The sequence below is a fragment of the Neoarius graeffei genome, chromosome 14 (assembly GCF_027579695.1).
Source record: "Neoarius graeffei isolate fNeoGra1 chromosome 14, fNeoGra1.pri, whole genome shotgun sequence".
Lineage (NCBI taxonomy): Eukaryota > Metazoa > Chordata > Actinopteri > Siluriformes > Ariidae > Neoarius > Neoarius graeffei.
In genome coordinates, this window is record NC_083582.1 from 25,429,113 (window position 1) to 25,442,359 (window position 13,247).

The following is a 13,247-nucleotide window of genomic DNA, read 5'->3' on the forward strand; positions in this document are numbered from 1 at the left end:
GGAGTCAATGAACCCTTGAGGTAGGTGGTTATTATTGCTGCTTAAAAGTAAAGGCAAATATGGGTTGAGTCTCAATACTCATGGGGACACTGAAAAATCCATTGCAAAGATCAACGACAGTAAAGTGGGTATGTTGACTAGGAAGAGATAACAAAAATGGAAACTGCATCTGGTATAGGAGGGCTGATGGGAATAACCAATTGATCAATGCAGACACAGGAACAGATGTTTTCAAATTGGCAGTATATGGGGGTACCTGTACATGTCCAACCTCATTGGAGTGTGACGCCTAGAGAGTTTGAGGCGCCCGATTCAAAATATGGATCCAAGTATGATCTGAGGAACAGAGATTTTAGTACCTGTGTCTTCCTCAGATCATACGCTGAGAAAACAGCAGAAGCAAAAGATAGGTTCTCTGGTGTGCACAGAAGAGTACAGCCTTGCTCAAAAGAGATGGAGCAATTGAGCTTAGTCAAAATATCATGGCCTAATAGATTAAAAGGAAGCTAGGAATAATAAAGTGATGAGCACTTAACATAAATTTACTGAAGTGATGTGTAATTTATAATGAATATGCTTTTATGGAGTTCATTGTTTTACTATTTTTTTATTTCTGAATATCAAATACAAGAATTTTTAATGCAGTGTTCTAGAGAGAAATCTCATTACTAGAATTTTTCATGTTCATATTAGAAATTCCTCTATAACAAGATTGTATTTTAATTTTAGGAGAAAAACTGCTCAGTCTGACAATTTGAACTCATGCCATCCAGTGATGTGAGAAAAGATTATAACTTCAAATTCCATAACCAGTCTTGAGGCTTATGTCACTGAGGGCACCTGCAGTGGAAATTCTCAAAACGCCAGCATTTTCAGGAAGCAGGTTATTTAGAAAGATTGTAATGAAATGCATAGTGAAATGCCTACCATCCATGCAGTTTTGGGGTTGTTGAACACCTGTTACTTGAGAGAGATCAGAAACAGATTGAAATTTATTCTTAACTGTTCAAAAACATTGCAGCTCACTTAAAGTGGACAACATTTCCTTTTTTTTTTCTTTTTTCCCCCAGCAGGGATAGTCGGCTCAGAGCCAGGACTCTCAGTTGGGGTGGGGTGGGGGGTGTCCATTCGCAGAGGCCAAAAGAGTTAAGGGGGAAGACAGTTTTTATAGCTTTATGGTTTGTTAATGCTTTGTGTTATTATATACCTTTATATCATTGAAGAATATAGAGAGAAGTGGTCTGCTATTATTATAATTGCATTTGTGTATAAAGTATTGTGCAAATAAAAATATTAAATTGATAATATAAAATATTTTTCCTCAGGATTGAAGTCGGGCGGCACGGTGGTGTAGTGGTTAGCGCTGTCCTCCGGGTGCTCCGGTTTCCCCCACAGTCCAAAGACATGCAGGTTAGGTTAACTGGTGACTCTAAATTGACCGTAGGTGTGAATGTGAGTGTGAATGGTTGTCTATGCATCAGCCCTGTGATGACCTGGCGACTTGTCCAGGGTGTACCCCGCCTTTCGCCCGTAGTCAGCTGGGATAGGCTCCAGCTTGCCTGCGACCCTGTAGAACAGGATAAAGCGGCTAGAGATGATGAGATGAGATTGAAGTCATGGAAGCAAAATAAAACATGTTTAAAGGAAAAAGCTAAATTATACTAAAAACCGGTGCGTAATAAATGTTTGTAGATCTGACCAGAATTTTTCAGTGTGGCAGAAGAACCAAAATAAGTGTTTCAGGAGGTCCTTCACAGACAGAGCATTTATTGTCTAGATGTTTTTTCATTCTGCAAATAAAAGTTTTAGCAGGGTAATATCTAAGTTTATATGGGACCTCTCTCATTTGATTTATTTATTAGAAGATATATGAAAGGCTGTGGCGGCACGGTGGTGTAGTGGTTAGCGCTGTCGCCTCACAGCAAAAAGGTCCTGGGTTCGAGCCCTGGGGCCGGCGAGGGCCTTTCTGTGCGGAGTTTGCATGTTGTCCGCGTGGGTTTCCTCCGGGTGCTCCGGTTTCCCCCACAGTCCAAAGACATGCAGGTTAGGTTAACTGGTGACTCTAAATTGACCGTAGGTGTGAATGTGAGTGTGAATGGTTGTCTGTGTCTATGTGTCAGCCCTGTGATGACCTGGCGACTTGTCCAGGGTGTACCCCGCCTTTCGCCCGTAGTCAGCTGGGATAGGCTCCAGCTTGCCTGCGACCCTGTAGAAGGATAAAGCGGCTAGAGATAATGAGATGAGATGAAAGGCTGTCACCGATAAACCCAGTGAAACAGGGGAAGCCATGGCCTAATGGCTAGTGAAGCAGCTTTGGGATTAAAAGGTTGCCAGTTCAATTTCCTGGACCAGCAGGAATGGCTGAAGTGCCCTTCAGCAATGCACCTAAGCAGGATGCTCTGGGTATGTTGTACAAATGCCTGTCATGTTATGAAACCAGACCAATAGGGAAATGCATAAGGAATTGTCACAATCTCTTCCTGGAACAAGATTCTGATGGCCCTATTGTTCTTATTAATCCTGGGTGAGAAGTAAATCTGTCCTGTATCTGAGGTACATGGTTCCATATCTGGTATGTTTGGCCAAGCATTGAAAGATTGTTGGCTCTTCCACAGCATCACAACCCCTAGACAACAATGGTGGCAAATTCTTTGGGTGTCACTGGTAAGTTAAATTTAGTTAAGAATTCAGAATAGTTGAAAAGAACATTTGGATTCAGAAGCTGAAAACCAACAGGATACCATAGTTCACCCATTTATCTACAACCCCAATTCCAAAAAAGTTGGGATACTGTTTGTATTTACGTTTTAAACAGAATGTGAAGATTTGCAAATCATGGATGTAATGATAAGTGAATGTGCCACTCAGGACCACTAGATGGCTGCAGTTGTAGCCTAGATACCTGGTAAATGTGCATAGTTAGCGTATACGAAGAAGGCAGAATGAAAAGTCGTGCTGGATATATGTATGTTGACAGAGTTTGTTAATAAACACAGTTTTTGAAGAACCCAAGTTACTTCTAAGTGCAGTAACATTACATGGTACCAGGAGTGGTCCAACAGAAGTAATGGAACGTGTGAAGCCGCCTGACTCTCTGAATTGGACTGGAAATGTCGACTGTGAGTGGCATTCATTTAAACAACGATTCATGCTGTACCTGCAAGCTCTCGGACTGGATAGCAAACTGGATGCATGAAAGATTGCTCTGCTGCTTACCATTACAGGACCTCAAGCTGTAGAGGTATTCAACACCTTTGTGTTTATCAGCACGGATGACAAGGAAAAGTTTGACAAGGTTGTAGAAAAGTTTGATGAATGCTGTTCACCAGAGAAAAATGAAATTTTTGAACAGTATGTGTTTCACTCATGTATGCAAGCCCAAGCAGAGAGTTTTGATTCTTTTGTAACAGACCTGAAATTAAAAGCTAGAACATGCAATTTTGGAGAGCTTCAAGATTCAGTGATCCAGGACCAAATTGTGTTTGGAATTAATGACAAAAAAAAAGTGAGGGAGAGGTTGCTACAGGAAACTGAACTTATCTTAGCTGGAGCTATGAAGATATGCCAGGTGAATTAGTTAGCCCAACAGCATGCAAAAACATTCAGTAATGGAGCAAAAGATCAAGATGGTGCTGCAGCGGTAATTGCCAGTGTCTAGGCAAATGCAGAAGCAGAAAACATTTAAGGATAAACAACAAAAAGATGCAAAGACATTTATTTGTAAAAGATGTGGCACTTAAACAAATGTCCAGCATATGGCAAAGTCTGTAACAAGCGTAAAGGGAAGAATCACTATGCCAAGCAATGCTTTTCCAAGAGGAAACAAAGGGAATGTGAACGTGTCCATATAGTGGAAGAAATGGCTCTTTCTGATTCATTCTTCATAGGCTCAGTAATGCAGGATGATTCAAAGCCAAACGAGACTGAGCAGTCAATGTTGAATGTGAACAGTGTTGAGCAGGACAAGTGGATTGCGCTATTACAGATAAATGGAGCAGTCATTCCTCTCATCCTCCACTGGGGCCAAGGCCAATTTAATCAGTGAAAGTGACATCAGAGCCATGAAGGTAAAACCACACATCAACCTTGATTTGGTGAAGCTCAAGGCCTATAACGGACAGCACATCAGCACAAAAGGCACATGCAAACTCAAAGTGAGACTTAGATGGGGTTTACATTAGACCGTATCAGCGGATCATCAGATTAACGCTTTTAAAACGATTAGCATGCACACAGCAACACCAATACACGATTCTCGTGCACACAGCAACACCAATACACGGATACGCTCGGCTCCGCAGGCATCCTGCGCTCCAAATCACTCCGCCCTGAACAGCGAGTGCCCTCTGGAGGGTGCGCACTCTGGCCCTGCACAGCTCACAGAGCACGTGAGTGAAGTGCACGAGCAGTGATTCGGGACTGAGCCGCTGTGTGTGTGATCCCAGTGCATATCACTTACCACTTGCAAGTGGAAGGATGGCAAGCCTAAAGACAATCATAACTACACAATGGGCAGTATTTGCATCAGTATTTGCAGTATTTTCATACTTTTATACTCTTTAATGAAAGGTGATACAAGGCGGAAGTCCGCGCCGTTTTTCAGCAGTCGCGTCACATGACCAACGCCAGCGAATCAGGAAGGTGGATGTCACAGTGACGTTGTCCAATGACGACGCCAGCTAGAGCTCAGCACAGCGTATCCGCGTATCCTCAATGTTTACACAGCACCGGACCAGACACGATCTGGATTGAATATGTGGACCCTGGCGGATTCCCGTTTTCCAGGCGTTTTAATGTAAACAGACAGTGCATCCGCGAAGAAAACGAGACAGATACAGTCTAATGTAAACTTGGCCTTAAGGGGAAGAACATCACCTCACGTTTGTAGTTGTTACTGATGGGCTTGACTCACTGCTAGGTGACAAAGCATGTGAAAATTTAGACCCAGTGAAGTGTGTACTGCATTAACAATATCAGTGCTCAGGGCAGTGTGAAGTTAATAGTTGATCAGTATCCAGACATCTTCAAGGACTTCAGGGTGTTACCATTTACCTATAAGATCAGATTGAAAGATGATGCACAGACAGTTGTCTGTGCTCCCAGGCAGGTTCCAGTGCCACCAAGAGAAAAGCTGAAGGAAGAACTCAACCGAATGTCGTCACTTGGAGTTATAAAGTGGAAGAGCCCACAGAATGGGTAAATTCGATGGTGTGTGTCAGAAAACAGAATGGAAGTTTATGGATGGATCCAAAAGACCTGAACAACATAAAGAGGGAACATTATCAGATTCCAACCAGAGATGAGATAATAAGTGAGATGGCCAGTACAAAGTACTTTAGCAAATTGGATGCATTGCAGGACTTTTGGCAGTTGAAACTGCATGAGGATAGCACTAAGTACTGTACCATTCAACACAACACAAGGCCGCAATTGTTTCCAAAGGATGCCTTTTGGGATCTGTTCAACTCCATAGGTGTTTCACCAGACTATGGAGCACATTATAGAAGGCATTGAAGGTGTGCGGGTGTACATGGATGACCTAGTCATATGGGGATCTACCCTGGAGCAACACAATGATAGGCTCATCAAATTGCTTCAAAGAATCCAGAAGTATGGACTGAAGCTAAATAGAGCAAAATATCAATTTGGAGTGAGGGAAATTACCTTTCTAGGGGACAAGCTGTCAGAGGCAGGTGTGGAACCAGACAAGAGCAAGGTAAAAACAATACTGGAGATGCCCAGGGCTGAAGATAAAAGAGGTGTGTTAAGGGTGCTGGGGATGATCAACTTCATTGGTAAATTCATACCAAACTTATCTGCAAAGACAGCACATCTGAGAGAGCTGTTGTGTGGCACATGTGAGTTCAAGTGGACTGATGATCATGAAGAAGGATGGGCACGTCTGAAAACCACTCTCACAACAGAGCCGGTGCTGATGTTCTTTGACCCTTCTAAAAAAATTAAAATATCCACTGACTCATCCAAGGATGGCATTGGAGCTGTGTTACTACAGGCTACTGGAGAAGACTGGAAGCTGGTTGCTTATGCGTCTAGAGCAATGACCAGTACTGAATGCCATTATGCACAAATTGAAAAAGGAGTGCTTAGGACTTGTGTACAGATTTCAGAAATTCCATGGCTATGTTTATGGCCTTCCAAAGTTCATGGCAGAGACAGACCACAAGCCATTAACAGCCAACATGAAGAAGAACCTCAGTGCGATGTCACCACGCATTCAATGACTAATGATGAAGCTACAACGCTCGATTTTGACCTGATGTACACACTGGGCAAGCACATAGTGCTACCTGATGCTCTGTCAAGGGCAAGAACACACAGTGAAGACCAGGATGAGTATTCCATTGAAAATGATGTGACTCTCCATGTGAACATGATCACTGAGTCACTACCCGTGTCTGACATGAAATTGAAGCAGATTGCTGCAGAAACAAAGAAAGATGCAAGCTTACAGAGAGTCATCAAGGTTCTGAATGAGGGTTGGCCAAGAGGGGAATGTCAGCAGTATTACATCAGAGGAGAGCTGAGTGTCATCAATGGGCTTTTACTGAGAAAGAACAGAATAGTCATTCCTCAGTCACTGACACTAGAGATGCTGAAAAGGTTGCAAGAAGGGCACCTCGGCATAGAGAAATGTAAGAGGAGGGCCCACATAGCTGTTTACTGGCCAGGAATCAATGCTGGCATAGACAGGATGGTCTTGAGCTGTGACGCCTGTCTTAAACACCAAGCAAAACAGCCAAAAGAGCCTATGACAATCACAGACTTACCTGATGAGCCATGGCAGAAAGTTAGGACAGACTTCTTCCACTTGGATGGAAAGAATTACCTGCTGGTAATAGACTACCTGTCAAACTATCCAGAGATAGCGCTGCTTCCCAACATGTCGGCGACCTGCGTGATCCAACACATGAAGTCAATATTTGCAAGACATGGGATTCCACAGATTGTCTATAGTGACAACGGTCCATCCTACAGCTACAAAGAGTTTCAGACTTTTGCAGAAGAATATGATTTTCAACATGTGACTTCAAGCCCTCTATATGCCCAGTCAAATGGTAAGGCAGAGAAAGGAGTGCACATAGTCAAACAGCTGCTCAAGAAAGCAAGAAACAGTAACTCAAATCCATATCTAGCTCTGTTGAGTTATCAAGCATCGCCACTTGAACATGGCATGTCTCCTGCTGAACATCTTTTGGGACATTGGTTAATTGTCAACAGGTCAGTAACATGATTGGGTATAAAAAGAGCATCCCAGAGAGGTTGAGTCTTTCAGAAGTAAAGATGGGGAGGGATTCACCGCTCTGTGAAAGACTGCATGGGCAAACAGTGCAACAATTTAAGAATAATTTTCCTTAATGTAAAACTGCAAAGAATTTGGGGATCACATCATATATGGGACATAATATCATTAAAAGGTTCAGAGGAAATGTGCTGAGAAGTGAAGTGTGTGTGTTGGGAAGGTGGATGGAGTACTTTGAGAAGCTGATGAATGAAGAAAATGAAAGACAGAGAAGGTTGGCTGAGGTGTAAACAGTGAATCAGGAAGTACAGCAGATTAGCAAGGAGGAAGTAAGAAGAGCTATGAAGAGAACAAAAAGTGGTAAGGCAGTCAGCCTAGATGATATACCAGTGGAGGCATGAAGATGCTTAGAAGAGATGGCAATTGACCTTTTGACTAGACTATTTAACAAGGTCTTAGAAAGTGACAGGATGCCTGAGGAGTGGAGAAGTATTCTGGTACTAATATTCAAGAACAAGGGCGATGCTCAGTGCTGCAGTTATAGAGGCATAAAGTTGACAAGATATGACTACATCACCCCTGTCTTATCCACACTGCACTGGCTCCCAATCAAATTTCGTATTGATTATAAAATACTACTATTGGCCTTTAACACACTGAATAGTCTTGTGCCACAGTACCTGAGCAAACTTCTGGTCCTTTATGACCCACCATGCCTACTTAGATCAAAAGGTGCAGGCTATCTGCTGGTACGCTGTGTAGTGGTTACATCAGGGGGCAGAGCCTTTTCTTACAAAGCCCCACAGTTATGGAACAGCCTTCCAAGTAATGTTTGGGACTCACAGTCTCAGTGTTTAAGTCTAGGCTGAAAACATATCTGTTTAGTCAAGCCTTTTGTTAATAGTTTTATGAGGTAAAGGAGTGTAGTATTTCCTTGACGTGGGTGGAATACTGAAGCATGGCAGGTGGGAAATAATGTTCTCACACAACTTTATTTTATTAATTTTGCTTTTCAGCTTTACTTGGCATGTTTGCACACACACATGTTCTCATTGGGAGAGCTCCCCTCGTCACTCTTTCCCTCATTTCCTACCTTCTGTCTTCACTGAAAAACACACAAAACATTAATCGACAACAGGTGCACTAACTTTGCCACTCACCTTCCCTGACCCCACCCTCCATTCAAAAACTGATGCTTGGCCACGCCCCCGCTGCCACATACCCCCACCACCGATTCAGGCCTGGGAGCCGTCCAGCTTGCAGTGGACTCCCCCAATGGGACAGGAAGTCCGCCACCATCATCTGCACCCACAGCCTGTGGACCACCTTGAATTTCAATGGCTGGAGGGCAAGATACCAATGGGCGATACGTGCATTGGCATCCTTCATACGGTGGAGCCACTGGAGAGGTGCGTGGTCCAAACAGAGGGTGAAAGGGCACCGCAGCAGGTAGTATCAGAGAGTGAGGACTGCCCACTTGATGGCCAGGCACTCCTTCTCAATGGTACTGTACTTACTTTCGCGCATTGAGAGCTTGCGGTTGATGTACAGCACCAGACGTTCCTCACCCTCCACCTTCTGGGACAGAACGGCCCCCAGCCCTCTGTCTTATGCATCTGTCTGTAAAATAAAAGGGAGAGAGAAGTCAGGGGAATGTAAGAGTGGCCCCCCACACAGTGAAGCTTTTACTTTAGTGAAGGCCTGTTGGCACTTGCCCCTGGACTGGATATAGTACTTTCTTTTTAGTGAGATCATTCAGCAGACTGGTGACATCCAAATAATTAGGTATGAACCTGCGATAGTAGCCAGCCAGCCCCAGGAACTGTCTCACCCCCTTTTTGATCTTGGGCCTTGGTCAGGCCACAATTGCTGAGGTCTTGTCAATTTGGGGACACACCTGCCCGTGACCCAAGTGGAAACCCAGATACCGTATTTCCATCTGCCCAATCGCACACTTTTTCAGGTTAGTTGTAAGACCCGCATGCCTCAGCGACTCTAGGATGGCCCTAAGGTGTTCTATGTGCCATGGCCAATCATTGCTATATAACCCCTTCAGACACAAGGAAAAATGCTATGGAACTTCATGCTATGGAACTTCATGTGTACAATTGTACATGTCATGTCCGATGGGGATATGATGTCATCAAGGTAGGCTGCCGCATAAGCAGCATGGGGGCGGAGGATCTTGTCCATGAGACGCTGGAACGTAGCAGGAGCCCCAAATAGCCCAGAAGGAAGTGACACAAATCAGTGTAATCCGAATGGTGTGGAAAAGGTCATTTTCTCTCAGGATAGAGGAGTCAAGGGGATCTGCCAATATCCCTTTCTCAAATCCAGTGTCGAAAAAAATTGAGCAGTGCCTAACCCATCAAGCAACTCATCAATGCGAGGCATTGGGTATGCGTCAAATTTAGACACCGCATTGACTTTTCTGTAGTCCAGACAGGACCAGACCAACCCGTCGGCCTTGGGAACCAGGACCACTGGGCTGCTCCAATCACTGTGGGACTCCTCGATTATGCCCATTTCAAGAATGGCCTTGAGTTCATCCTGAACCACTTTTTTCTTGCATTCGGGTAAGAGGTAGAGACGGCTATGCACCAACACCCCAGGGGGCATTTCATTGTGGTGCCCACCTCATAGAACGTGACTGGGAAGGGGGAGAACACGTCAGAAAATTCCTCTTGCAACCTGGCAACCTCTGTGAGTTGGGCCAGTGAGAGGTGGTGTCCACAGGGGACTGGAGCAGTTTGAGGAGTTAATTTTTTTTACTTCTGGCCCCAGCTCCACCTTCTCCGGAACTACCGACGCCAATGCCACAGGAACCCCCTCGTTCCAATGTTTTAGTACGGTAGGTTGAAGGTGGTATATTTGCAGTGCCCCTCTCCTATCCATTCACCTCATAGTCGATATCTCCGATTCACCGTGTGACCTTGAAGGGCCCTTGCCACTTGGCAACTAATTTGGAGTTTGAAGTGGGCAATAATATGAGTACTTTATCTCCCAGGGTGAACTATCTAAGGTGCTTGCCCCTGTTGTACAGCCAGGCTTGACGTTCTTGTGCCTGCTGCAAATTCTCCTGGGTTAAGTGCATGAGGATGTGGAGCTTCGTGCCAGGTTGAGAACATATTGAATTTCATTTTAACTCAGTGAAGGTCTCTCCTTCCAATTTTCCTGCAGCACGTTCAAAATGCCATGAGGCTTTCGTCCGTATAACAATTTGAATAGCGAGAACCCTGTGGACGCTTGTGGGACCTCTTGTACTGCAAATAACAGGGGCTCAAGCCATTTATCCCAATTTCATGCGTCCTCACTTAAAAATCTAATTTGAAAGTTTGTGTTTGATTAAATCATTCCACTAAGCCATCTGTTTGTGGGTGCTAAATGCTGGTGCGGATGGATTTAATTCCTAATAACCCATACAGCTCGCAAAGTGTTCATGACAAAGGTAGTGCCTTGGTCAGTCAGGATTTCTTTCGGAATCCTGACTCGAGAGATAATGCGGAAGAGTGCCTCCGCAATACTGCGTGCTGAAATATTGTGGAGAGGCACTGCTTCCAGATATTGCATTGCATAGTCCACCAGAACTAAAATAAAGCGATATCCTTGTGCTGACCGATCTAATGGCCCAATGAGATTTATACCAATGCTTTCGAAGGGGATCTTGATTAGAGGGAGAGGGCACAAAGGTGCTTTTGGGGTGGCCGCAGGATTTACTAGTTGGTATTTGCAGCATGCCGCACACCACCAACGAACATCCCCGCGAATCTCTGGCCAATTGAACTGGGCCATTATTCAGGATAGCGTCTTGTCTTGTCCTAAGTGTCCGGCCATTGCATTAAAGTGAGCTGCATGGAATATGAGTTCCCTACAGCTGTTTGGGATTAACAACCGGGTTACCTGTTCACCAGTTTGAGTGTCCTGCATCACTTGATACAGCCTATCCTTAATAATAGCAAAGTACAGAAAGGAGGGTGTCACATTTGGCCATCGATTACTCTCACTTGGTCAAACACATGACACAGAATCTCAACTTGTGACTGCTTTAACAGGAAATCTTTGAGGGAATCCTTGAGAGAGGGAGGAAGGGTGAGCTGCTCCTCACTCCTCATATCGCCCTGATGCTGTGCTGATGTAGACGGCTCTGTGACAGCTTCCCCAGTCAATGCCACATTGAGATCCCCCCGTGACATATTATTTCAGGACCCACCCCCTACTATATGCGCCATTAATTCCCAAAACCCCGGCCAATCAGTCCCCAGGATCAGCGAGTGGGTAAGACGCGGGTTAACCACTGTTGTTACAGTATGCTTTTCTCCCCAAAATAGAATGCGGACGGACACTAGTGGATAGCTGTGAACATCCCCATGCACACACAGAACCTTCACCACTTGTACTCTCCCCAGTGCTTCACCTTGCACCAGGCTTTGGTGGATTGAGGTCTGATTATAGCCAGACTCCACCAACGTGTGATGCATATCCCCTTGAACACTCACTGGTATACAATACGCTCTGGCCTGATCGAGGGTGGTCTCTGGTGTGTTGGGGATCCAGACCACTGCTCCCACCTCCATTGTGGAACACTGACCCTGGAGATGCCCGGGTTCCCCACAGTGCCAGCATACCAGCCCAAATTTCATCTCTGCACCAGCGTTATGGGTGTCACTCACCCCAGGTGAGTGATGCAGACACAGAAGGGACAGACAGGAGGACACCACAGGTGCAGTGGGCCAGCTGGCCCCCACGGTGGAGTAACGGGGAGGGAACGAGAAGGAGAGAGAAAAAAAGAGAAGAGGTGATCCTCCAAAGTCAGCATCCAGAAGTGCTGGCGATGTTCTGGGGAGTGGCTGACATGCTGCAGGATGGCTCATTTCAGGTTCTCGTAGATGAGTCGGCTGTCGGTGGGGAACTGCTGTGCAGCAAGCTGCGCTTCCCCAGTCAGTAGTGGTAGTAGGCGATCAGTGCTTGGTGCTGGGTCTGTTGGGCGGTAGCGAGGGCATGGATCAAGTCCTTAAATGGGGAGGACTCCATCGGTGGTTCTCTTCAGTATCCTGGGTTTTGGCACCACTGTAGTATTTCCCTGATGTGGGTGGAATACTGAAGCGTGGCAGGCGGGAGATGTTGTTCACACAACTTTATTTTATTAATTTTGCTTTTTAGCTTTACTTGGCATGTTTGCGCACACACACACACGTTTTCATTGAGAGAGCTCCCTTCTCGTTGCTCTCTCCCTCCTTTTCTACCTTCCTAATGCAAAACACACAACATTAATCGATAACAGGTGTACTGACTTTGCCACTCACCTTCCCTGACCCCGCCCTCCATTCACAAACTGACGCTTGGCCACAACCCCGCTGCCACAAGGAGTAAATCTGGAGGGTCCTCAGGCATAGTGTGTTTTGGTAAACTGGGATGTATGGATGCTGTCACCCCCCCACTCACTCAGGTTTGTTGACGGTGTAGTGGCTGGCTGCTTTATGTCCCAGGGTGCCGTCATGCCTGCGTTACCTTCTGGCTCTCCCCTTTTAGTTACATGGTCATAGTTAGTCTTACCGGAATGCCTGCTTGCACTCAGCGCAAAATGTATACTGTTCTTGCTCATTAGATGACATTGGACATACCTAACAACCTGTGTTTTCTCTCTCTCTCTCTCTTCCCCCCCCCCCCCCCCCCCTTTGTCTGTCCCTTTGAGTTACATGTCGATCCTGAGATCAAGATGCTGACGTCTTCTGCTCCTCGGACCTGCCTACGTCTGGCTGGAGTCTCATCACATTGCTCCTGTGGAGGACGGCCCCATATGGACAGTTGAAAGTCGCACTTGGAAGATGGCTCTGGACACTTACAGTAATGCTTTTATGGCTGAGGACTACAGTTAACTTGATAACTTTAGGACTGCAGTTGTCATGAATACTTTTGCACTCAAGTTTCCATCAATGAACAGTTTATAATTTCAACAAAACAGACTTCATGTTAAAACTATAATTAA